Source organism: Anas platyrhynchos, chromosome 6 (genome assembly GCF_047663525.1).
Source record: "Anas platyrhynchos isolate ZD024472 breed Pekin duck chromosome 6, IASCAAS_PekinDuck_T2T, whole genome shotgun sequence".
Taxonomy (NCBI): Eukaryota; Metazoa; Chordata; class Aves; order Anseriformes; family Anatidae; genus Anas; species Anas platyrhynchos.
In genome coordinates this window covers 36,093,461-36,118,164 of record NC_092592.1, presented here as the reverse complement: position 1 = coordinate 36,118,164, position 24,704 = coordinate 36,093,461, and the positions used below count along the sequence as shown (strand labels likewise).

Genomic DNA, 24,704 nt, shown 5'->3' with positions numbered 1-24,704 from the left:
CAGGCCCTTATCTGAGCTGCATATGCACATTGCTGTGTGCCCTGCTCAGAAATGCTCTACCAGAGGTGTAAGAGCAGATTGGCCCTCAGGGAGGGTGTAGCATCCCCAGTGAGCACTGGGAAGCACCAACTCCCCCAGGTGCTCAGAGGAGAGCAGGTTTGTTGTCACAACCACCTATTCGAGGGCCAGGTTAGTGACACATGCATGGTGTTGGAGCTCAGGACAAAACATTCTGCATTGGGGGCTCACGCACCCAACAGCACGTAAATCTACTCTCTGTATGGTGATAGAGGGAACATCACAATACCTTATGAGGAGAGCTGGGCCATCTAATCATACCTGAGACCAAAATATCCCCATAAACAAGGTGTGCCTGCAAGCATGGGTACACACAGGTAAATCATACATAAGCAAAAAATTGCTTGATATGGCACATTTCAGAAAGTATCTAATCATATGTATATGAACCAATATGACCAACTGACTTGGGTCTGCCAAAGAATGTTTCTTCTAACAAGCTCTTTCATTTTATATCCACCACAGCTTGCTTTCAGAGAGCTCAGTTGCATTTTAAGACAGAGATGGCATATCCACACTTTCAGAGGCTATTCTCTAACCAAATTTTCTTCTTGCCTATTTCTCAACAGATTTGCCAAGCCTACTCATAAAAAGGAGTACAAACTAGCACAATATTTCCTGGTTATATGGTTATTATTACCTAATCTCAGACTAATCGGTCACCAACTCAAGTTTACAAGTTTCCTGTATTCTCATCACACTGAGTGGAAATTAAGATTTTAAGCATACCTTAGATAGTGTCAGAGTTACACAGATATTAAATCAAGAATTTTAAACATCCATACGCATGCAGAATAGTTAAGGTTAAACTTAATCAAATCTTTGAAATCTTGGAAGCGTGAAGCATTTGCAGCCAATATTAACTTTACTCCAAGACAACATTATGCAGAGAAAAAAAAAATCAAAAAAATATGCTTAACTAGAGACAGTTTTCCAAGTAGAAAATTAAGTTTTCCACTTTTTTTCTATTCCTTAGGACTCTTAGAAAAGCTCTATTCATCATGAAGCAAGCTCAGGTTTTCTCTTTAGCTTTTCCCTATTTTACACCACAGCTTCTGATCTTATCAGTTCCAAGCACTGCAGACTTAAATCACATTCAGTATCTGCTGACACCAGTACACATAATAAGGAAACCCAAAGTTACACGATAAATCAGAATATCTTGATTTGAAGAAAAGAGAAACTAGGTAGATGTGGGGGGATAGCAGCAGTGTGGAGGCAAAGAGCAAAAAAAGTGTGAACTTATTTCCTTCCTAAGTCCCTGAAATTTATATAAGTGAATTTTTTTTTTTTTTCCTATCCAGGCCTTATATAAATCACAGCTATATCTTTTAAAATAGATTAATTTAAAACATTTAATTCTATTTGCTCCTACAGAAATTTTCTTCCCCTCAGAATTTATAGCACTCTTAAGGTTACTTGCAGAAAAAAACAGTATTTTTTTTAAATTAGTATCAACATGTACAACATTAAAACCACCAACATATACATATAAATATATGTTTAAATATAGGTGAAAAAAAAAAGGTTAAAATATGCAGAGCTCAGAGAAACAAGTATCATCCTCATCACTTTCAGAATATGCGTGTGTAGAATTAAAATGAACTTACGTTTTTCCACTACCACGTTAAAATAATGTTGCTGGACATGGTCTTCAAGAAAGCAGAAGGCTGTACTACATGTTGGGTTTTCAAATAAATGAGGATAGTCAAAGAACATATTAAAAGCTAGAAACAATGAAACCAAAACTTCCTAATTAAATAAAAATTTAAAAAAAAGATTAAACAGGAAAATTAGTATAGCTAAGGACTTTTTCTGTGCAAGCCATGCTTTTGAAGGAAGAGTAATAGCAGCTGCTAAAGAGCTTTTTATACCCCCTTTTGCATCTCGTTTGCACAGGTGGGTTCCTGTTGACTTCAGCTGCCCATTTTTACAGCAGCTGGTTCCTACAATCTACATTGCACTCCTGTAAGGAGGGTTTTCTCCCTCCTTCCTGAACATGAGCTCTGTGAGATCAACCACGGAGTGTAATACAAATATCTACCCTCACATGCAGTGAAGAAAGGGAGTGAGTGACCAAATGCCATAGAAAAATGCTCTATGGCAAAGTGCAACCTGTAACTCACTGCAGATGGGATTTAAACCAGGCACTGACCTGCGTTACACAACTCCAGTGGACCGGTTGCTGATGTTCTGCTTTTGCTGCAGCAGAGAGTGAGGTCCTTTAATCTCTTCATCATAACAGCGGCATGAGGATCCCTGCCAAAGTCTGCAAAGGGCCTCCTATTTCAGGGTTAGGTAATGTGATAATTAATAATAATAATATAAAAAAGTTTTTTATGGTAAATTCTGATATGTGTAAAATTAAAGGAGGAAAAATGTGAAAACTTAAACGTAGTTTTTTGTGCACACACTGCACAGGCAAACCTTAAAACCAATATAGTAGTTTATTTTCAGCAATGCAAAAAAAAAAAAATAATAATAATAATATAGTGAATTTTCCACCTAGCATAAGTACATGTAAAGAAGAAAAAATATTTCCGTGCCTCCTACTTTTCTGAAGGAATTAGAAACACTGATTTGGGATGGATTAGGAGAACAACAGACAGTGAAATTTTGCAAAGCCAGCAGCACTATTTGTGCCAACACCAGTAATTAGGTTGTAATTTGCAAGCAAAAAAAAAAAAACAGGCCTCAGATTCATATTACTAGAGTGGATTTTACATCAGAGACCTTGTGGTATGGATCAGGTCTTACAATATTGACTCCATGTTCACTGAAAATTCCCTTTGATTTGATGACTACAAAACATGAAACTGGGGACACTATTAGCAAATGCTCTGTCTCCTAAATTTGATGGTACCACACCTCTCAGCTTGGACCATTTGTCCTCCTGTTTTGTAACACCCAAAAGAGTGTGTACCCACCACCTCAGACAGCTCAAGACTAGCTGTGGGCTGCCACCCCACATCTGGGGAAAATAGGGCACTATGAGACCTCTAAGCCATTGAGGAGAGGACCCATGGCTGTTTCATTTTCTCCTTGCATGGCCTTGCACTGAGAGAGTGAATTGCATCGCAGCTTTGCCCAGTGTGCATATTGTCTTCTGCTGGCCCCACTGCCACAGCTCCCTCCTCTTTCCACTCTCTTGGGAAGAAGGAGGTACCCCAGAATTATCACTGCAGAACTGTGAACAAGTTAAACAATGAAGAGTCAAAATTGGCCATCAGAAAATGCTGATGCCTGTTCTGACACTCAAGCTTTACTTAATAAGTTTAGTGATGCTGTTGACCTTGAGCTGAAGACAAGATTCAGAGGCAGGAACTCTCCCTTGGAGTAAGGCACCCGGTCCTGGGCCACTCTTTCAATAATGACACCATTGTTTAAGTATGGATTTGACTTATAATACACTGTAAAATGTTCTGGGATGAATGCTTCACATCGCTGAAACTTTGCTCACAGGGTGTGCGTCTTAGCCAACAGCACCAAGCCCCCACCTCACCAGAGCTCTCTCTGGCTTTAACAGCTGCTTTCACTGGCATCTTTTATTTCTGCAGTGTTTCTCTCTTTTTTAGCTTGTTTGGTTCAGCTCTTCAGAAGTATTAAACTGCCATAATTAAACTCAGATGTAAATTATTTTCTTTGCATAGGATGCCTGCAACAACTTCATATGCAGTAATGGTCCTACTGAAGCCAACAGAAGACTTTCCACTGGATGCAGTAAAATTTTAATCTCCATAAAAAATCACTGGCCTGTGGTCACATGTAGAGCTCATGTGGTTAATGCATGTGGCTGCTCCTCCGGGGCACAGTATCTCTGGAAAGGTTTTGCATTTAACAAATATCCCTCCTCAGTCACTGCTATTTGATTCAATTTTCTTCTCACTCTCTACTTGTGGGACATTTTAATTTTCCAGGATGGTTTTTGTCCTTCACCAAGAGCTACAATCCACACGTCTCTGTGTAATAAACCTTTGGGGCTAAAGAGGAAAGGCATACAACCCTCTATGACATTTCATTTCATCAGCTCTGCCAGGTCTTTAGATACTCAGAGTAGTTACCTAACGCTCACAGAGCCGTTCCAGCTCATCAAGGGCCTGAGATTCCCCCATAAACCAACAGAAAGGTTACGTGCTTTGAGAGCTCTGCTTTCCTCAGTTGTCTGCCAGGTAAGAACAGTTTGCAACAGCTTTCTTAGCTCTTCACGCAACTCCCCTGCTCTCTTCAAGTCAAATATTGCTCTGAGCTGTGGTCCTAGGCTAAAAGCACTTCCTCTCACTTCCAGCACACACACACAGATGTTTTTGTATCAGTGGCAGTTTGAAAAAAGATTAAACAAGGATAAAGATGGCTTCTGAAAGGATTATATTCCTATTGTATTAATTTGCTCCCAGTCTCTACTGCAGCCTGTCTGGAATGAAAGCCACCTGCTGACAGTGCTGTGGTTTTTTTTTTGTAACTCCTTGTCTCCTTCCTGGCTGTGCCAAAATTTCCTGAACACACAGATTTTTTACCCTGATTAAGGGCTCTGGTTCCCACTGGAGCACACTGGTCTGCATCAGTTAGCTAGCTAGCAGATCTTCACTCACACCAGCAACACTTCAGTACCTATTTATTTCTTCTGAAGTAAATACAGATATGAGGGGAATACACTCAGGGCTACCACCTTTGGCTTTTACCTTTTGCAGATGCTCCTGTGGGAGTCACAGTACCGTAGGGCTACCTGGAGTGAAAGCTGGCTTCTCAGACATCTCCAGCATTGATGGCTTGGGACATTAGGAGTTGTTTTGTTGCTGGAGGAATATTGCTTCCCAGGCAGCTCCAGATTGCCATCAGGAATCTGTTTTGCTGGCACTGGTATTGAACAATTTCTATTTTGGAAAAGCAAAGCAGTTTTTGATTTTGTCAGATTTTGCACTGGAGACAAGCAGAATTTTTTCCTAGAGATTAAACTAAATTCTGTCATGAAAGTTTTCCAGATCCAAGATGAAGTTTATAGTAAAAATGAAAGATGAAGAAATAACAATCTGACCCCAGATGAGCCAATGTTATTGATACCTGGCCAAACAGAATTATACTATTAATACACACACACACACAAATCAATCACTCAATCAATCATTAGGTGCCATAGGAAAATGATGTAACAAATTCATTGCAAAAATAATGAGAGGGAAGGTAATTCATAATTTAATCCAAACACTGTTATCACAATCCTTTTGTACTCACATATTCACAAGGACAAAAATGTGTGAAACAAAACTGGACAGGGTCACTGGTACGTGACACAGAGGGCAAGGTTTATTGGTACATACCCATCTTTTAAACCTATTTCTTCTGGTGTTTTCACAGATGAACCTTTCTGTTTGTGTGTCTATCCAGTCCAGTTTTAAGATTTCTGCTGTAGATCTTTGCAACGCCATGGTTTTCTGCATTACTGAAGGCCAAAACATGACAAATGAGGAAGTCACATCTTGTAGCTGATAGAGAGAATTGAGAAGTTCTACTTTTTTTGTGATTGTAATCAAAGACCATTTTTTTTTTTTTCTGTGGCCTGAAATCACGGCCAGGATATCTCAGTCTTGCTTGTTTGCTTGTTATGATTTTTCTTGTCTCTCAAAAAAATGTAATATGGAGAAACCTAAATATCCATAAGTATGATTTCCTTCTTTCGAGGCAGTGCCATCTTCAGGAAAGTTAAGATTTTTTCCTGTTGTGTGGTTGTACTAATCACTTCTGAGTTCTGAAAACACATAAAGTATTGTGGCATTTTTCTATATAACTTCAGTGTCAATGTTATATAAGTACAAGTAATTCTCTTTCCTTCACAAATACCTCTTCTTTACTGTTCCAGTAAGTTTGGTATCAGGAAACCCATCCTCCCTACTTACTGCATCACCGAGTGCTCTTTGTGCTTCCAGCACATCACTTAAGATCAAGAAGAAAAGATCAAGATCAATTCAAGATCAAAAGATCAATTTAAGATCAAGAAGAAAAACTGATGGCATTCTCATGCATCTTATGATTTCAGCTATGTTGGCTAAAGAAAGTAGCCACCATGACCTGTCATAAGACCGTTTGGTTTCTTTGGTCAGGCCATGTGTGATTGCTTCTTGCCAATTTTGAACAATGTATGCTTGGTTTGTGAGGATGTTGTGTTTAACTCTGACCCACTCTTGCAAACCACAGCTGTTTTTCCTTCAGAATGGGGTTTGATTGCTCTTTCTCTTGAGCTGGAAGGAGTGCTTGGCATTTCCAGCCTTTAAAAAGGTGGAGGTCTGAGATGGTCTTTTCACTCAAAAGTCCCCTAATGACATTCATTAAGGGCTTTCAGTGTGACAATAACTTTCTAATACTGAAAATCCAACTTAAGTAATTGGGGTGTAGAAACAATAATAAAAATTGTCCTAGCTACTGAAGAGAGCAGCCTGCCCAGTGGATAGAAAATGCCCATTGTGGTCACTGATTCAGATTAATGTGTTCTTGCACTGCTGAAAAGCTCCAGATGAGAGGCCAAGTGAATGGTGTGGGGAGTGGATGACTCTTCCCCCAGCTGTCAGCACCAAACCCTGCTGTTCCTTAGTGGTCTTTCACCACAGTACCTCTCTGAGTTTGTGTAAAAGGGTAAAACAGAAAAAAAATGGAATGAGAAGATCTCACAATATTAACAAAAGGAAGGAGTGTGTTAATAAAAATGCACTCGTCTACAGATTTGCTGAGAAACACTATAGTGTTTTTTCGTACTATGAGAAAACACAGTTTTTGATTTAAAAAGGGGATATCTTGGCAGTCTTGTGCCCTTATTCCCTACCCATCCTTCTGCTGTGTGTCTATCTGAAGCTACATGGTGATCTTTATCTGAGGATAAACCTGACTATACCAGGAGAAAAATGCAATTCTGCATACTTGTGACCCTTCCACATTCAAAATTTGGATACTATAATTTTAATATTCCAAATTAGAGATAGGTCTTTAGGAAAAAAAAAAAAGTCCTAAAAAATATTAAAGGATTTACATTGTCATTGGCAATGCAGGAAAAACTATTTTCATGATTAACCTTAAAATGGGAAAAAATAGAGCCAACTCATTTAATGTTAACCTACATTTATTTCATCATGTATTAACTCAAAATAGGAAGTTAATTTTCCTCCTGGTGATTGAGGAAGCATCCCCAATAATCAGCAAATCAGACAGGTTGTTCAGAGAGAAACTGAATTCCTCCTATCAAGCATTATCAAGCATTTCTGAAGCCCAAGAGGAACACAGGTTGAACACTTGGAAATGAGGGCTTCCTATCTGGAATTGACTTGTCAGTGATGATGTGTATGTTATTGTGAAAGAAAATCGATGCAGAGAGAAGGCAGCGGAGCTGAACACCAAACAGTTGGTAAATGAACACCTGTCTACTTTGTGGTCTGATTCCCAAGCCTTTTTGATATTGTTTTCTAGGAAATCGGACTGTGTTTATTATTAATTTGAGTCATGATTTCCTCAAGTGCCTAGAGACAGTAAAATCATCCACTCACCTTTGAATACAGAAACCTAAGATGAAAGTAAAACTACCAACAATTCATGTTATAGACAGTTAATCTCACTCTCCACTAGATTATAACAAACTTATGCTGATTAATTTTTATTGTAATGTTTTACTGTAAGGTGAGCAAAATTACAGTAGCGTTGCCTCATCTGTTCAACAGAAGATATCAAAAATATCTTGGTCTGTTATAAAGCCCCAGAAATTATGCATTAATTTCAAGGAGAAGATAAAAAAACAATCCTGATGCAGGAAACTACTAGCATTTTAACAGAGAGACAAAAGTAAATTTTGAGGTATGAAAGAGGACAGAGAGAAAACAAAACAAAGCAAAGACACAAATACCACTTAAAAACTTCATCAGGGAGAGCGAGTTAATATCATCCAACACCAAGCTCACATCAGCAGTCGAAGCCAGAAACCCCCCTTGGCTTGTGCTAGCAGCTCTGCCTTGCCAAGCAATAATTAACAATGCTAGTTGTGCTCTGCACAAACATCATCATCACAGGCTCCTGCGTGCGCTGAATCACTGAGCGCTTCCTGAGATGTTCAGCACTGCTGTGGGAGTTTGTGCTTAAGCTACATTGCAACTCAAACTCCAGCATCGTTGTTTAGGGTGGCCTTTCATGAAACAGTTCAGAAACAGGAATGTATATATGTAACAAGTGCAATCAGTAAATGATTTTATTTTATTTTATTTTATTTTTTCTTTGAGGAGGGTTATTTATTTGGCTTTCTTCCTCCCTGTTGGTGAAAATTTATGCTGAAGCAAAGCCCAGAACATTTCATTAACTAGAAAGATGCAAGATTATCAATTGCTGCAAGACTGCACTGAACTGATTTTCTCAAATAGACAAAATAGAGTGAAGAGAACCTTCTCACTGAAGGTAGAAAAGCAACAAGGGATTTTACCAGAGAAGATATCCTGACATAATGATTTTAATCCCATATTTAGTCTACTTTGTCTAATGCCCTCACACAATCCGCTGTGCACTGAGTGTGTTTCCTCACACACTTGTGTGAGGAAAGTGAAGTCAGTGAAGTCTAACTTTCAGATCTACTTTGGTATTTTTTTTTCCTTTTGAATGAACAGAACATCTAACTATACAAATGCATACCAGTAGTGTCACACCAGCTTAGATGAAGCAAGTAGTGGATACTGCATTCGCATTTTTCAGCTGTGAAACTGAGGTATAGAAAAGTTAAATGAAATTACTCTAAAACAATTCATCCTCTTGGTAACAAGATCTTCTTTGGATAAAGATATGCAATTTTTGATCACATGCATCTCTTTAAGATACATCTCTACACAGTAATGTAATTACTTTTAATAGATACTGGTGTCAGAAGTTGAAACTGATGGAAAAGACAGGGCAGATTACAGGATGATGTTAATAATATTTGTGCTGTCCTTTGAAAAACTGATTTTTTAAGAAGTCAGTCACTCTAAGATCAAAATGCAAAACATGTTCATCTGCATTAGTAAATCCTGTCACTGCCAAGGTTGAATACCAGAGAAAAAAGAAGTTAGGAATGGGATATAACTGACTGCATTTGTCCCGAGTTATTACAAAGTGTTTGAAAGAGAAAAGGATTTTGCAGTAGCTGACAGCAAGAGGACTTCACTTGTGACCCGAGTTTGCTAAACCTTGTTCTACCAACCAGAAAAACAAAATTGTTTTTTCATTATTTGCTTAAAAAAGCAACAGCCCTGCTCTTATGGTGGGAAGGAGGGAGAGGTGGAAATCTTGTGCACTCCCAAGCAAATATGCTGCCATATGGGGAAATGATGAGGTAGAGGGTCAGAACAACCCAGGCACTCAGAGATGCTGAGTACCTGCCATGGGATTCAGTCCCTGATCTCATCTGGATGAGAGTGCTCACATCCAGCAGAGGGCATGAAGGCATAAAGAAGATGAAATAGGGTTTGTGGAAAAAAAGAATACTTTGAAGATTTGTCTAAAATTTTCAGTGATCTTATTTGGCTTAAAGTTAGGCTCCAGACATGGACATATCAGTATAGCATCAGGGATTTACTTTTTTTTTTTTTTTTTTTTTTGGATGAGGCAGTCTAAACTGTCTTGAAAAATCAAATAAAATTGGCTTAAATTGAAATCCTTAAAGGGTCAATCCTTACAATCAGATGAATTGAAACTAAAACTAGAGTTTACCTGAATATGAAAGTCTCTGCTTGTGATTTCTGACACAGAACGAAAGAGAGACAAGCTTGGACCAAAACAAACAAAAAACAAAACAAAACAAACAACAACAACAAAAACACAGAAAATTCCTTTCTTTGAGGAAAAAAAATGCAGAAAAACAAATCATAGTGATCCCTTCAGAGCAGAGCACAGCTGCTCTCAGTTCTGCTCTCTCTTGGCTCTGACCCTCAAGAATTAGAGGTAGGAGTCACACAGACTCAATGAGTCTTTCAAAACCCACACATTAGGTTCCACACATAGAGCTGAGAACTGAGGCATTACCTCCAATTATTTGAAATCCTGGACTAGTTTAGAGAGAAACAAGGTATCTTGTTTTCTAGAGAATGATTTGAAAGAATCAACCATGTGTATGTACACAGGCAAAGTTCTTCAAACGACTAACATTTATGTTAGACTGTTACTTGCATTTTTGGTAATCTAAGTAAAAGTGATTAAATACCAAAACATGGTGCCACAGATGTCTATTGGAATCATCTTTGAAACCTAGCCTTTTATGTGTCTCAGCATGGATTTCAAAGTCTACATTATATTTGAAAAAACTGATGGGCAATTTTGGTTTGCATTTTAAAGAACAACCTAATAAAGTGAAGCCTCTAATTCTACAGAACATCCCAAGATCTTTTTTTTTTTTTAAATAAATACACTGGCCTGTGATGAATAAAAACCCCACTAAACTCTGAGATGTAAATGACTGCATTTATTATGAGAGATAAAAGTATATTCCTCAAAGGAATTCATTAATGGAGTAAAGTTACTATCATATACTAAGCTTTAATGGATCTTTGAGCAAAGAAAGAACCTGATGTTTGGCACCGTTACGTCTATTTTCATCTTTTCAACTAATGATTTTTTTTTACTGTTACAAAGGGGAACAAAGACAATCCTTTCTTGTTTTCCTTCTGCAGTCATCAGGTTTTTAACTACATTTATTCAAATGTTCTTTATCAGGCAGATAAAATTAATGGTAGAAGTATAATGCATTTAGAATATTATGGAATTTCTAACAAAGACCTGATGCTAGCTGGGAGTTCAGTAACTGTTAGCACCTACAGCAAGGTCTAAAAGTGATGGTGACTTGTAATGGAAACATGCAGCTCCTACGAACTGCAGTAAGGCAGGTAATGTCCGAACAGGTTCATATATACCCTGACTGGGGGATACCCTTGACTTAAGAGGACATTAGATTGGGCTGTTAGTCAACAGTCATCTGGAAATATATTCTGCACCCATTGACCTGAAATAGCCAAAGACTGAAAAGTTATTTTTTTTTTAAGTCCCTGGGCCTGGCTGAGCTAACCTTTAATTGAGCTCAGCACAGTGTCTGCCAGCTGAGTCCTATCTTAAAACCATTAATTTTCAGATATAATCATTTTGCCATGCCATAGACATAAAATCAGACTGGTTTTCATAGACAATTATTTAGTTTACGTTATTCATCTTGACCATTAGAATATAGGAAAATGTTTCCAAAATAACCAGTGTGCCCCCTTTTCTATTACCAGTCATAACTTATTACACTAAAGCACCTTAAGCCAATGACATTTTGTTCTTGTTCAGTTTCCATTTTAACATAAGAATTAGAACGATGATAAAAACATGGAAAGTCGTCTAGACATCAAGATTCAAAAGAACTCACTTGCAAGAGGAGACAGCACAAAATCCACACAAAGAGCAAAAGGAAAATGGAAACATTTCAGGGTTAAATTATTTACCTGATCATCTCATTGACAAGAAGTTAGTACAGTTCAGCTGTACTACATTGGCTGTACCACTGCATTATGATACCTTTAAATAAGGACGACAAATACAGATTTCCCATTTAATAAACCAAGTGCAAGTCTGCAATAAAATTAAGGTGTTCAGCTGAAACAGCTCAAATGCATATTCAGGGTGGCAGTGGAAACAGAAGAGAAGATTTCTGCTCTTAAATTGCACTCTTATACAGGCTGTTCGATCCTCATCAGTCTAAAGAGGAAAGCTGAAAGTGTACACAGACTGTAGAGCCTTTAGCCTCTAGAAGTAATAAAAATGGGTAATGACATTTTTACTCACATTTTTGGCTGCTACAAGATACTGGGTAAATAAAATACAAAAGAAGATCAAACTAGTTAAACTAGGTTATCAGAGAAAGGTAGATATATTTTTTCCAGAAGGTTTATTTTCTCCTTTTTGTTTTGTTTTTAGGATGCTAAATGATAGGGGTGTTAAAATAAGTTCTTGTTACACAAAAGATACCAAAGGAAAAAAAAAAAAAAAGGAACATTACCATATTCAATTTCCCAGAAATGTCTATTATTGCAGTAAAAACAGATGGCACCAGAAACAAATGAACAACCACTATTCTTGAAGTGAAGTATGTCTAATTAGAACAGGTTGTTTTTGATGACAACAATGCCTTTTGAAAATTCATCATTTTTCATGCAATAAAATGAAATTGGAGGAAACATTTTCAATAGCCTGTGATACTTGTATCCAGGCAGAGAGTTAATTTAATTGGTCTGCAAATGGTTGATCTTGCGAAGGTCTGACTACTTTCCTATTTCTCTCTGAACTGACTGAGGGATAAAGGTACTTCAAACTTTTTCAGCAGCCTACTGGCAACACACAAACACAACTTGTTAGAGCACAGTTTGGTCAAAGGCATGACTGTAACATTGCAATGCCAAATGCTTTTTTTACCTCATTAACTTGGCATTTATTGATTGTTTGGAAAGGCGCACAACCACGCTGAGTTAACTTCTGCCCTGGAATTGCCCTCATTTAAGCTGAAAATGCAATACAGGACTGTAGATGCTATGGCCACACATGCAATATATTTCCAGTGATCTAGAATACGACCATTTAATATGATTTGGCAGTTCAGATGTGGAAATAGGCTTTGGATAAATTGAAGCCTACAGCTCCACAGCTCTCAAAACTTCTGAATGTTTACCCACCCCCCCCCCCCAAAAAAAAAAAAAAAAAAAGAATTATGAATTATTTTTTTCTAAGACATCATGAAATTTAAGTATGAATGTATTTAATTTCATCTAAAATATTGAAACTTAAATATTAATCAAAAGTTTAAGAAGTTTTTTATATGAGTTGATCTTTATGCCTCACAAAATTGTGCAAATATTTTTTCTGATTGGGATACTTAGATACAATCCAAAATTTAGAGAACCTGTAATCTGAGGGTTTGGGCTGAAATCAACAAAGATATATTTTGTAAAAATTGCACAAGATGATTTTAAAATACAAAATAAATTTTATAACAAATATGTCAAAGTTCAATTAAAGATAATTTATCAAAAAATAGAACTGCTCAACCAGTTTAGTTTCCTTACAGTTTCCAGACAACTTTCAGTTAACCTACCATAGAAGTAGCTAAAAGGCTATAAGATGTACATATATTAGACATATAATGCAACACCATGAACCTACTTTTAAAAATGTACATTTATTTTAAGGCTCTTTTTTTTTTTCTGGATACCTAACCTAAGACAATGACTTTAAGAGGAAAAATTATCATGACCAAGAAAGTCCTCTAATATGGAACCTGTCAAATTGTTCAAAGTAATTTCTGAAAACTTACGGCAAACATGAACAAGGTAGGGAAGAAAGAGGTCTTTGGTCTTTCAGGGAGGATTTCTCTCCAGATGCTTATTTTTTTTTTTTTTTCCATGCAGACTGCTATAAAAAATCTGCTCAATTTCCTCTATAACATGGGGTGAATATATACTGGACATTTATTAGGATTAGAGATGTTGTAATGATAAGCTCAGACTTGATGTTCAGGAATAAGGTTCTGTCAGGATGAATAGAAAAAGACAGGAAAGAAACCTGAAAACCTGAAGCCAGTACAGCATTACTATGTAATATGAATATATTAATGTGTCAGTGATTTTTTTCTAGCTGAAGCATGCTTATTTCCATATCACTTACTTGAGATGATTACTTAACATTTAGTTAATATTCAATGTTAATTAAGCAGACGGGCTGACAAGAGGAACATGACTCAACATCTTCTGCCTCTTCCCCCTCCTTTACTAAAACAGCTTTCACCTCAGGTCAGTAAAGGATTTTGCTACTTAACACTAACATCATTAAATATGCTAAGTATCATCTCATCAAAAAGACTGTGAATTTTCAAATCGTGTTCTATGAACTTTTCTCAACCTGATAAGTACTGTAAGTTAATTCGTTACATTCAGTACAACTTTTATGGGGAGAAGGATATCCATCAGGTACACCTCCAAGATATTGGAAAGATTCAGGCAGCAGCTTTTTTTGATTTAGCCATCTTGAGACCCCCACCTTGATTTTTTGTTTTTCTTACAAAGGTTTATATAAGCCATAAAATACTTCACTGATTCCTTAGGATTACACAGCCCTAGTTCTTTTGTAATTTCTGACAGCTGCAACGCTAGCAGCACTGTTGAATTAATTAACCTGACAAAATGTCTGCTGGCCCACTCCCTGCAGAAGAGCTTTTGTTCTCTACAGAAGACTTGAATGCTTATAAAGGCCTGTGAATTGTGAAGGCTGAGGCTCGTTTGCCCATATCCACAAACTGTAAGGTACCCTGGTATGAATCTGTAACCTCCCAGCAAGAAAGCTGGACCTAAAGACAGTGTAAGTTCATGCACAGCATGCTTTATGTAAGGTGAGTAAATATGGCAGCTAACCACAAGTCATCCAGTCTAGCTAGAAAGCTCTCTACCAAGCTAGGTTGTGACATGCTTCTCTGTAGCCTAGCAGGGATCAATGAAATGTGTGTATATAATAGGGTTAGTTAGGATTTTTCACTTTCAGGGAACTCAAATGGCCCATAACGCTTCCACAAAAGTGTTTAGCTGGGCAGCTTGTCTCATGCAATCCCTGGATCCTGCTGCCCCATTCCCCCCATCCTCTAGATACACACAACTCCTTCTAATTGAAGAAATATGGGAAATCTACCTTGGTTTTCCCAAAATATGTTATTGAAAATGTGCTTATGTACAGACATGGCTTTGTCACACAGGCATGGTTGTAGCAGTAGCATATAAAGTCTTGTTAAGTGTTTTTCTGCTCCAGTCCCTGTAATGATTGCTTTGATCTCTGAAGGCAATGGGAACACATTAACAGGAATAGGCATGCAAGAGCAAATAGGATATGACAGCATCTTTCCTCTCACAACAGGATTCCTTTGCTTGTGAACTCTCCCATCCCCTTTTTCTTGGCTCTTGTCTAACAGAAATCTGCAGCTGCGAGGTTCAATGTCCTTATCACCAGTGCTTCCAAATTGCATCTCTCTGGAGTTGCAGCTTACAAATTAAAATATCCCGAGTAATGCTCCAGATGTCTGCTCAAGGCCACAGCCGGTGACTCTCGGCAGTGCAGGGTAGGAGAAGATGGAGCTGCCAAGTCCCATTCCTTGTGGAGAAGCTTCCAACACCAGGTGGTTATGCCAGGCTCCCCCAGTATCCACACAAGTCACGGTCCCTACTGAAGGCTGTTTTAAAACAGGCATGGTATTTTCTACCTGTTTCTTCTTGTACCACGGTGCTGAGGCACTGCTCCTACGCTTGCCACACTGGTTTCTTTCCTACTTAATGTGAGGAGCTGTTTTCCCTCACAAAAATAATTTTGTTATGCTCAAAAGTAAAAGCTCCTTCAGGCTTCCCCCATAAGTTAGGCTCCTTATTCCTGCTCCTGCTAAAACTTACATTCATCTTCGTTTGCCCACCTGAATGCCCAGATTTGCACAGGGAGCTCCAAATGAGCCTCACCAAGTGCCTGCTGTAAGACATCAGGACATCATTGGATGTGCACAGTTTTCTTCCATCACTTGAACAGGAAACAAAAAAATACATCCTGAGTGTCCTTGGTAACCTAACAATTACAAATTCAGGATATTGAAAGCACAGACAACTGCAGACATGAGGCAAGGGATTTGTGCAGCCTGGTATTTTCCCTTCAGCAGCCACATCAGCACAGCCGTTGCCTCACCGGGAACCAGACTTGTTGAAAGCTGGATCTATAGAGTTCTTCCAGTTGAAATCTGGTGTAAAGTGCCTCAGCTAAGCTGGGAAGGAAAGTGCCTCTGGACATTGGAGTATCTACTGGGGCAGTGCCTACAACTATGGGGAAACACCACCTCTCAAGGAAGTCCCTACGATACCAGGAGGATCTTGGAGGATATAAAGTGATGTATATTCAAGTCCAGGACATTCACCAAGAATAAAATTAATGCTGATCACTTAATGCAGTGCTGTCACATCCCATGACCAAGCTTCTCCTTGCCAATGCTCATTTGTTTCCTGTCACAGCCCAGCATGGACTTTATACGCTGATATTGTATAAGGTAAGCCTCAAAATCATTTTCTACTCTACACAGCAGCTGTGGCTGTACCTTTCCTGATCCACATGCACAGGCTCCCACCGGCCATCCCAGGGCTCACAGTGCTGGCCACAAAGCTGCAGCCTCCCAGGTGCTGGCAGCGTGCTGGGCAGCTAATGTCAGCCTGGCAGGTGCTCCCTACCTTATGCTTTTCCATTTCTAGCCTCAGTAGGCTCCCCAGAATAATTATGTGCTTGAAATACATTTGAGAATTTCTGCACCGGCACTGCCAGAGGTAAAGGCAGAAATCCATAGGCACACCCTGCCTAATCAAGGAAAAATGCCAGCTGGTCCTTGCCCTGCTTCTGAAAGATGGGGACCACTACATGGTACAAAAGCTGACTGAAAACATTGCTTCAGAACAACTGTTCCAAGCCCCTTAAAAGTTTATTGTTAAATTTCTTGCTTTACGGTTAAAACTGGGAGTAACTTAACTTGCTGAGGATACTATTTTCACCTTTTTTTTTTTTTTTTGAAGCTATTTTCTATGCTAGACCTGAATTTGCAACAAATACCTGTCACTCTGAGATTGTCCTTTCCAACAACATACTATTTAGTAAAATGATTTTGCTGTGTGTGGTTTATTGCCTGGTTGTAGGCTTCCTTAGCTCCTTCTGCCCCTTGTAAAAGGAGTGCTGGGAAATGACTCTTCATGAGGACACTAAGACTTTAAACAGGCTCTTACAGCTCACTGAAAAATACATTGCAATCACTGGGCTCCCAGTGTTTTCTAGAGATGCAGTCTCCCCTCTGTAGCCTGGATCCTTTATTTATTTATTTATTTTTCCACAGGTAATGTACTTGGATTTATCACTGTCCTAGACCAGGTAGTCCAGCATGGTCATAAACTAGCCCCCTGTAAATTGAAGAGTATCTGCACTGCCTGCAGGGGGAATGGGTTAAAAATAAGATGTTCAGTTCTGGAATCGGATTCTAATTTACAAGCAGTGATTGTAATAAGTGATTGAAATAAGGAGAGATAGAGGATTGTAGATTTAACTGTAAAAAAAGTTTTCAAATTCATTTAAAAAACAAAAACAGAGAAAGAAAAAACTGTGTGCATTGTAATTTGTTCCATTGACTTCATTGGAGATATTTTTATCTTGGTGAAAAAACATAGGTTACTGAGCAACTGATGTATACATAGGAAAAACTCAAATAATATGTCTGAATGTCATATTAAGATTGACTTCACTGCTTACAAAAAGCCAGTGAAGTGCTAAGAGTCTGAGATGGCCAGAAAAAAAAAAAAAAAAAAAAAAAAAACACAGAAAGAAAATCAAGGTAATGATGAAGCTGTTCACAAGGGAAGCTTGTTATCAGGAAAGAGTGTAGTCAAGACGTATAATCACTCCGAATGTGACAATGTAACAGACCCACATTTGGTAATGAAAACAGAGATCACATATATAATGGAAGGTCATCAGTCAGAGAAAGAAACGGATAAGTGGCAGCACAACTGAATAAATGCAAGGCTCTCCAGCAAGGTCCAAACTGTGCCTCAAACAACACACCCACAAAGGTGGCTCAGACTAAAGGATGGGTTCTTGTCACATCCCACTTGTTTTCAACACAGGAAGAAAAGGTAAGGTGCAGGGAGCAGTGTAAAAGAGAGCACAAGGTGAAGAGATGGGGAATGATGACAAGAATGACCTGAGCATATGCTTCAGTCTAGGAAGCCCAATGCAGCCTTGCTAGTTTGGACCAGACGTTCTCTGATAAAAGCAAGCATCCATAGCAGAAAAACATTTTGCATAAGCAGGAAGATACAAAACTCTGTAGTGTCTCTGTGGCCTCCTTGCCCTCATCTATTCCTTAAAAAGCATTCCTTTCCCAAAGAATCACTCTGATTAAGAAAATTATGAATAGAACGAGAAACTATTTTAGCAGGCATTTCTTGAGGTCAAAATGAACATTAGCAGTTTTTTTTTTGCCTTTTTTTTTCCTCTATGCAAAAGAGATATTTTTTTGTGTGTTTAATTTTTTATACTTTATTAATGTATTCCAGTTGTCTTATGCATAGAACTCTTTTCTCACTTGCTGGAGGCTCTGTGTTCACTGTGACTTCTGCTTTGGCAGGCAGAAGCATGGCACAATATATTTTCTGGCAGAAAAAAATGCTGAATTTTATGAAGACAAAGACAGGTTCCATAAATCTGGGAGCAACAGTTCACTCTTATGCCAGGATCCACATGCCTCTCTGCAATCAGGACGTGCTTTCTGCCCCCAGCTACAGGCATCCCAGCAGTGGGCTGCCCATAGGTCGCTGTGGTGTTTCATTGCCATCTGCTGAGAAGAGATGGACACCTGGAAGCTCATCCTGACTTTTAGGTCCTCAATCACAGTTACAAAGGGTTTCAAATTCTGGGATTAAAATTCATTTTTAAATCAACACAGACACCACAAACTCATCCCAAAATAACTGAAAGTATGGAAGAGGCTGGAGAAGAAGGGTCAGATAATGCTGTTGCATTCTCCTAACCATGAACTGATAAAGACAAGCGAATACCTATTAAAAATTGCTTTATTATACTTGTCAGTGTACCTTCCCTGTAGTTCCAGATGTTATATTTTAAAGTGCTTCAATAAAGTACACAAAGCGAAGAAAAGTTATGATCTCCCTAGCATGGGGCAGATCAGAAGCCAGCTCCTGTTCTTTTTCCCTACTTCTTTCAGAGTTGGGGTGTTTTTACTTTCCACAGGTAAAACAGAACAAAACCAGGAAAGGACGACAACACAGGATTTTGCTTTTTATTTGGTAAAGCTTCCATGCCTCCTCCTTGCCTCATGGGGATGATTTTTAAGAAATTAACTGCAAAGAAAAGCTGACAGCATTTCTCCTGAGTAGACAGAACAACTGCTGGGACATAGCAAATTTCATACTCATCTTGTCTGTCAGCCTTGAGGGGTTTAGAAGGGCTGATTTTGTTTGTTTAGTTTTCCAAGATGTTGAGCAGAAACAAGAACTAGGAGCACCCAGGACTAGCTCATTGTAAGGCTGCATCTGCAAAGAGGCGATAGCATAAAGGAGAGAACAAAGCCACATCTAGCCATGGGGTGAACAATTACAATAGGGCATGGCCAACAGCATAAATAGATAATAATGCAAGCAGAGTGTAATTACAAATTGGGGAATGGTTTTATTCAATACTAATCAGCTGCCTCAATCAATTGAGGAAAAATTATGCGTGATTGTGTTGCAAAAATCCAAATCTTGGTCTCTTGCGATGTGTTTTGTGTTTTTGTTTGCTGGTATCTGCAAACAGCCACATGACTGGGTTTTATTAGAGAAGGACTTTAGGGGATTCACAAGTGAACAAATCTCTGCATGCAGATGAGTTTGCCTTGCACTTTACTTAGATGTCAGAGAAAGGATGTCTTTATTCCACAAATGAAATAGCTTCAGGAAGTTCTAGCAAATTCTTTGAGTGTTCAGAGATCATTAACAAATCCATTCTAGCTCAGTCAGCCCTCTTGCAAAACCATTTTCTACCCCTTTATTGTGGACTTGAGCTAAAGTCCTCACCAAAACCATGGTTTTTGCAGCCTACCAGAGCAGGAAATCCAGGACATGCTTTGCTCTAGTATGAAGAGGAGAAGTTACAGGTTCCCAGTGGCTTTTCTTGCTTGTCAAAATGTTGTAGGCTGGGTGAAGTATCTCTCTCGGCCTTACCAACCTGGAGGAGGCACCAGCATCACTGAGCATGCAGTGACACAACTGTACCATCCCAAGGGACTGATCAAGGAGGAAACTGGTTAGGATGAAGGAATGCAGAAGCTCTGGTCACAGTCCTTACCGTGGTCGGTGCAGCACAGCAGATCTGAAAGTTAATTCTGTTTAATGAATTCAGCCTGTGTATCTGATATACATATTAACTTTTCAGAGGATGCAGTTAGTTATTTCTAAATTTCAAATACTTAAGATCCAGGTACTAAGTCTAATATAATGTTCTTATGTAAGCAAAGCTCTAAAAACACCCTGAGGAACTACTCCCACAGACGTATTTCCTCCATTGTGGAAAGTATTTCTTTGAGCAGCTAGGCATTTATTTTAGCAGTGAGCCTGGTTAGTTCATCAAATCAAGGAATAACTCATTTACTACCCAGCTTAGTTAAATAGTAACATTGCATGAGGAGCCAATGCAAAGATATGCAAAGATAAAAGAATTTTTGCTGTTAGTTTGTTAATAAACCTCAAGCTAAAACCTTGAGCTTTTAAGCTAAAGCTAAAAACAGTTTCCATACATCACTAATAAAGACAAAACCTGAGACTTGCACAAACAGCTTACCAAATAAGAAGAAAAGCAAGGCTCAGCTCTTATAAATGCATTATTTTCAACACATTCCTGGAGTTTCCTAAGGTCCTAAGTTACATAGTTATATGGAATAACAGGAAACATTAGAAAATCAGAAGTTAACAAGTGGTTTTTAGTGTCAAAAAAAAAACAAAACTCTTCAAATAAAATGTATTCCCCATCAATTCTTTTTTTTTTTTTTGCCAGACCAGAGCTCTGAAGTGGCACCTGTCAGTCACTCCACCCTGCCTGACTCATTCATGTCAAAACAAACACCAAGAGGAGCACCTCTGTGGAAAAAAAAATGCAATCTTATAAAAGTTGCTGAAATTTTTAAAATGAACTTAATATTCACCATAAAAAAATATGATAATTAGTAAAATTAAAAAAAATAGAGGTCATTTTTGTGCATTTCTTTGTTCGGCTCCTGATGCAAAATATTCAGATTTTTTGATTTTTTTTTAAATTGCCTTTTTTTTTTTCAGAGCATCATAGATGGTGCTAACATTTTACCTATTATTCATCAATGATTATTTAATAGGAAAGTAGTTCACACACATACTAAAGTTGTATGATATAGGCTCCATCAGTTTCCTCGCAGTGCTTCAGAAAATCCCTTTAGCCTCAGTTGTGTCTTGAGTGACTGATCTGAACAGGGGGAGCCAGCCCTGGGCAGTGCAGGTGGGCTTCTGCAAGGAACCCCCAGCTCAAGCCTTGGGTAGGCTGGCACTATGGTGTCGTGACTAACAACAGGGGAAGTCAAAGAAGCCAAAGGAGAAGGAAAAGGAGGAGTTGGAGAGCTCTCCGAACCAGGAGGAGAAGGGATTTTTAGTATTGGCTATGCTGGATCATGGAGGAGAACCTTGGGATTATAAAGTTGTCAGCCAGGATCCCACCCTCAAAGTTGCTGAAATACTCTGGATAAATTACATTTCCATGTACCACCCTAAAGGAGAAAAGAAATGCTGGGCCCTGCAGTGGCTGGCGTTTGATCTGGCCAGTGTCTTACAATAGCAGAACAGAAAAAGCAATGCATCAAGAGCTCACAAAACAACTTGCAGGTGGCTCACAGTGAAATACCTGCGCTGCGGCATGATAACGCACTGCTGAACAAACAGGCTGAGCAATTAAGAAAAATGAGAGAATTACTCGGGGCAGAGAACACTGATAATGACCAATTTAAACAGAAAGTACAGTGCCTGGGTACACTTATTTCTAGGGAGAGATTTAGATCAAAGGAAAGTAGCATCTCTGAGAGAGACAAATCAGGACCTGGAGATGTGGTGATGGGGATACCTGGAAGTGGGAAATCCAGAAAAAATCTGCAGTGCAAGGTGGTGGGGGCTGTGGGCGTGTTGTGAAATACTGAACAGATTTAGGCTTCTGCTCATAATGGATTCAGATAAAGGAAGCAACTTGACAGATAACCCTTGTGAGCTGGTAGATGGCCGTGGCCCTGAAACAGATCACCTCTGTGGTGATGTCAGTGAATGGGCTAAAAGAGTTGTGTGCCTCAAATACCAGCTTGGTCCTGGAGCAGTCAGCTCAGCACAGAGCACAAGCTCAAGAAGCTCTCCAGATTTACACAGCTCATGAACAAAATGCTATGACAAAGCAACATGAAAATCAACCCCACTGGGAAATGGAGTCCTATGCACATCCTAGCTACCAAAGGAAAACTTAGGGTTATCTAGAGAAAATTCGGGGATAATTGTGACTCATTTGAGGGGAAACAGTACAAACTGGAAACAAGGAGGGAAAGGTTTCATGGGTAGATGTGACTTGCTGACAGGAAATCAAAGAGAATGTTTTTAACTCTGACAAGTGAGATTGATTTTTCAGGATCAAATGTGGCTGTGGGATTGATCAGAAGTGTGGACCACAGAAAGCTTCAGCAAGAACAATCTTCTTGGAGATGCTCAATGTTGTTTTAAAAAGCATCACAAATACTGTTAAAACATTGTAAGACTTGTTCAATTTGTCCTATGCTTCTAGGTGTAAGAGTGATAGTTTGAAAATAGAACATCATCACTGCTGTTAATAATTTCCTTCATAAAAGACAAAGGAGTTTTAATATGTGAGCCTGAGACAATGGGAATGCTTTTTTTTGTTTGTTTGTTTGTTTTTGTTTTTTTTTTTTTTTTTTTTCCAGTTAAAAGCATTTGTTAGTAGTCCTTCCAGAAATATTTTTTTGTGTAAGAGAACATAGACTGAACAGCAAAATGAAAGTAACAAATTAGATATTCAGATTGGATCTAAATATGGGTCAACTACCAAAGTTGCACGGGATCCAAAAAGCACCTTTGCAACCTGTGTAATAATAGGGGGTGCAGTTATACCACCTGATGTGCTCTTAACTGTTCAGATGGTGCAGAGTTAGTTTCGGTCAGTGAGCATATCCAAAACTAACATCACACCATCCAAAAGTATCCACAGATTTTAATTTGAGAAGACAAAGCAGAATGGGCCAAAATTAATTTTAACCATGTACCATGGGTAAAGAAATAGGAAATTGACTCATGAGGCATGGACTATTCCAGAATACATCCACAGTGTAGCCCGTACACATGTAAATTGTGCCTCTCATGAGTGTGGAGTCTCCGTACTTGGAGATACTTGAAAACTGTCCAGACACAGTCCTGGACGAGCCCAAGCTCTCCAAGTTAAGTTAAATACTGCATATTATTCTCCTGAAAATAAAAATAAATAAATAAATAAATAAATAAATGACCTGAAATGACACACAAGTCTGCACCGATTTGGAGCTGTGGTACTTTTTTTTTTTTTTTCTCTTCTGGGTGAAACCTTTGCTTGTTTTAATATTGCACTTGCTGAGAAAGTCTTGTCACCATTCCCTGCCTTCCCTTCTGTCTTGTAAATTATCACTGCTGTTAAGCACTTCTGCTTAATAGGTTCAAGAAAGCAATACACACTGCATTCTACCAAGTCCACTGATGAAGTAAATACAGAAACATCAAGAAAGAGTTCAGTGAGAGAGGCAAGGAATGGAGTGAGGGAACTGTGATTAATCAGCAATGATTTACCGGCACAGCCTGTATACACCAGGGATATTTCCTGAAAATACACAAAAAGACTTGCTTGCTATGTGAACTAAAGTCATTGCAAGAGCACTTATAAGCTGCTCTCCTGGGCAACATGCCAGTTCACAGACCACACTTTAAACATAGATTGTTATATTTAAAGGATATAGATTTTCTATATATTGCTACAGTAGCACATTAGCATATTTAAAAGGTTATGTTCTCTAAAGAAAAATGAAAGTTGGGTTGCATTTTAATGTATTCTGTTAACATCCTACTACCAATGAGAACATTATTGTTCCCCTCAGATTTGTAATGGGATCAGATATGGTTTTGTCTTTTCAGACCCAGATTTGTTGCATAGTTGTCGAGTAAAGTGGCACTGTAATTTGCAACGTATGATATGCATGGAGATGGGCAGAGGTGACCTAAAGGACCTCTTTCAGCCTTCAATTCCCTGTTATGCCTAAGGTGAGGTATAAAATGCAACACCTGGGATGGTGGGGGACGGAAATATAAAGGGCAAGCTAAATGAAGACAGAATCTGTATTGTTGGGTGTTGCTCAATGGAGATGAATCAAAAATTGGTTTGGTAATTTAGATAGAAGAAGATAGGAAGATAAATTAGATGACCCTGTAGGATCACCTTCTATCTACTTTTAAATGATGTGTCAGACAGAACGGCAGCCACATTTCAAGATCACAACAGGAGTCTCTGCTTCTATCCGTGCACTTCTTTCTGCACTACAAACTCCTGCGTACATTGGGTAGAGAATTACCCTTTGATGATGATGGCTTTTTCTCTACATATAAGTCATGGCACATGGATATGCTCATTAGGTATGGCAGTTAGTATATGCCAAGAAAGCAAGATCAATGTTGCCAAAAACATTCCTGAGAAAGGAATAACTGAGGTTATAAGAATAATTGCTTGCTGATCTATTACGTAATAAAAAGAAAAAAAAAAATAGGAGGGATCCAGATAATACAAAATCACTTATCAGAACACCATGTCTAGTTTCCTACAGTGTTGCGTATAGCACCTATCACATTCCTACTCATTTGCCTTATCAGCCCCTGCCACTGATGCTGTTCAAGGGTATTTTACAAAAATTATTTGTAGACAATTTCAAATTAAATATATACTGAAAAAAAAAAAAATAAAAAACACAT

General features: G+C 38.5%; 1 long non-coding RNA gene across 1 annotated transcript in view; it reads right to left on the bottom strand.

Annotated features, from left to right (window-relative positions):
* Positions 1-18,701: 18,701 nt before the first annotated feature.
* Positions 18,702-24,704, bottom strand: part of LOC106017595 (uncharacterized) — a 43,551-nt gene continuing 37,548 nt past the window's right edge. The window contains exon 3 of the long non-coding RNA XR_001191127.5: positions 18,702-20,016. This is a non-coding gene — a long non-coding RNA (uncharacterized lncRNA). The remainder of the gene's footprint in view (positions 20,017-24,704) is intronic.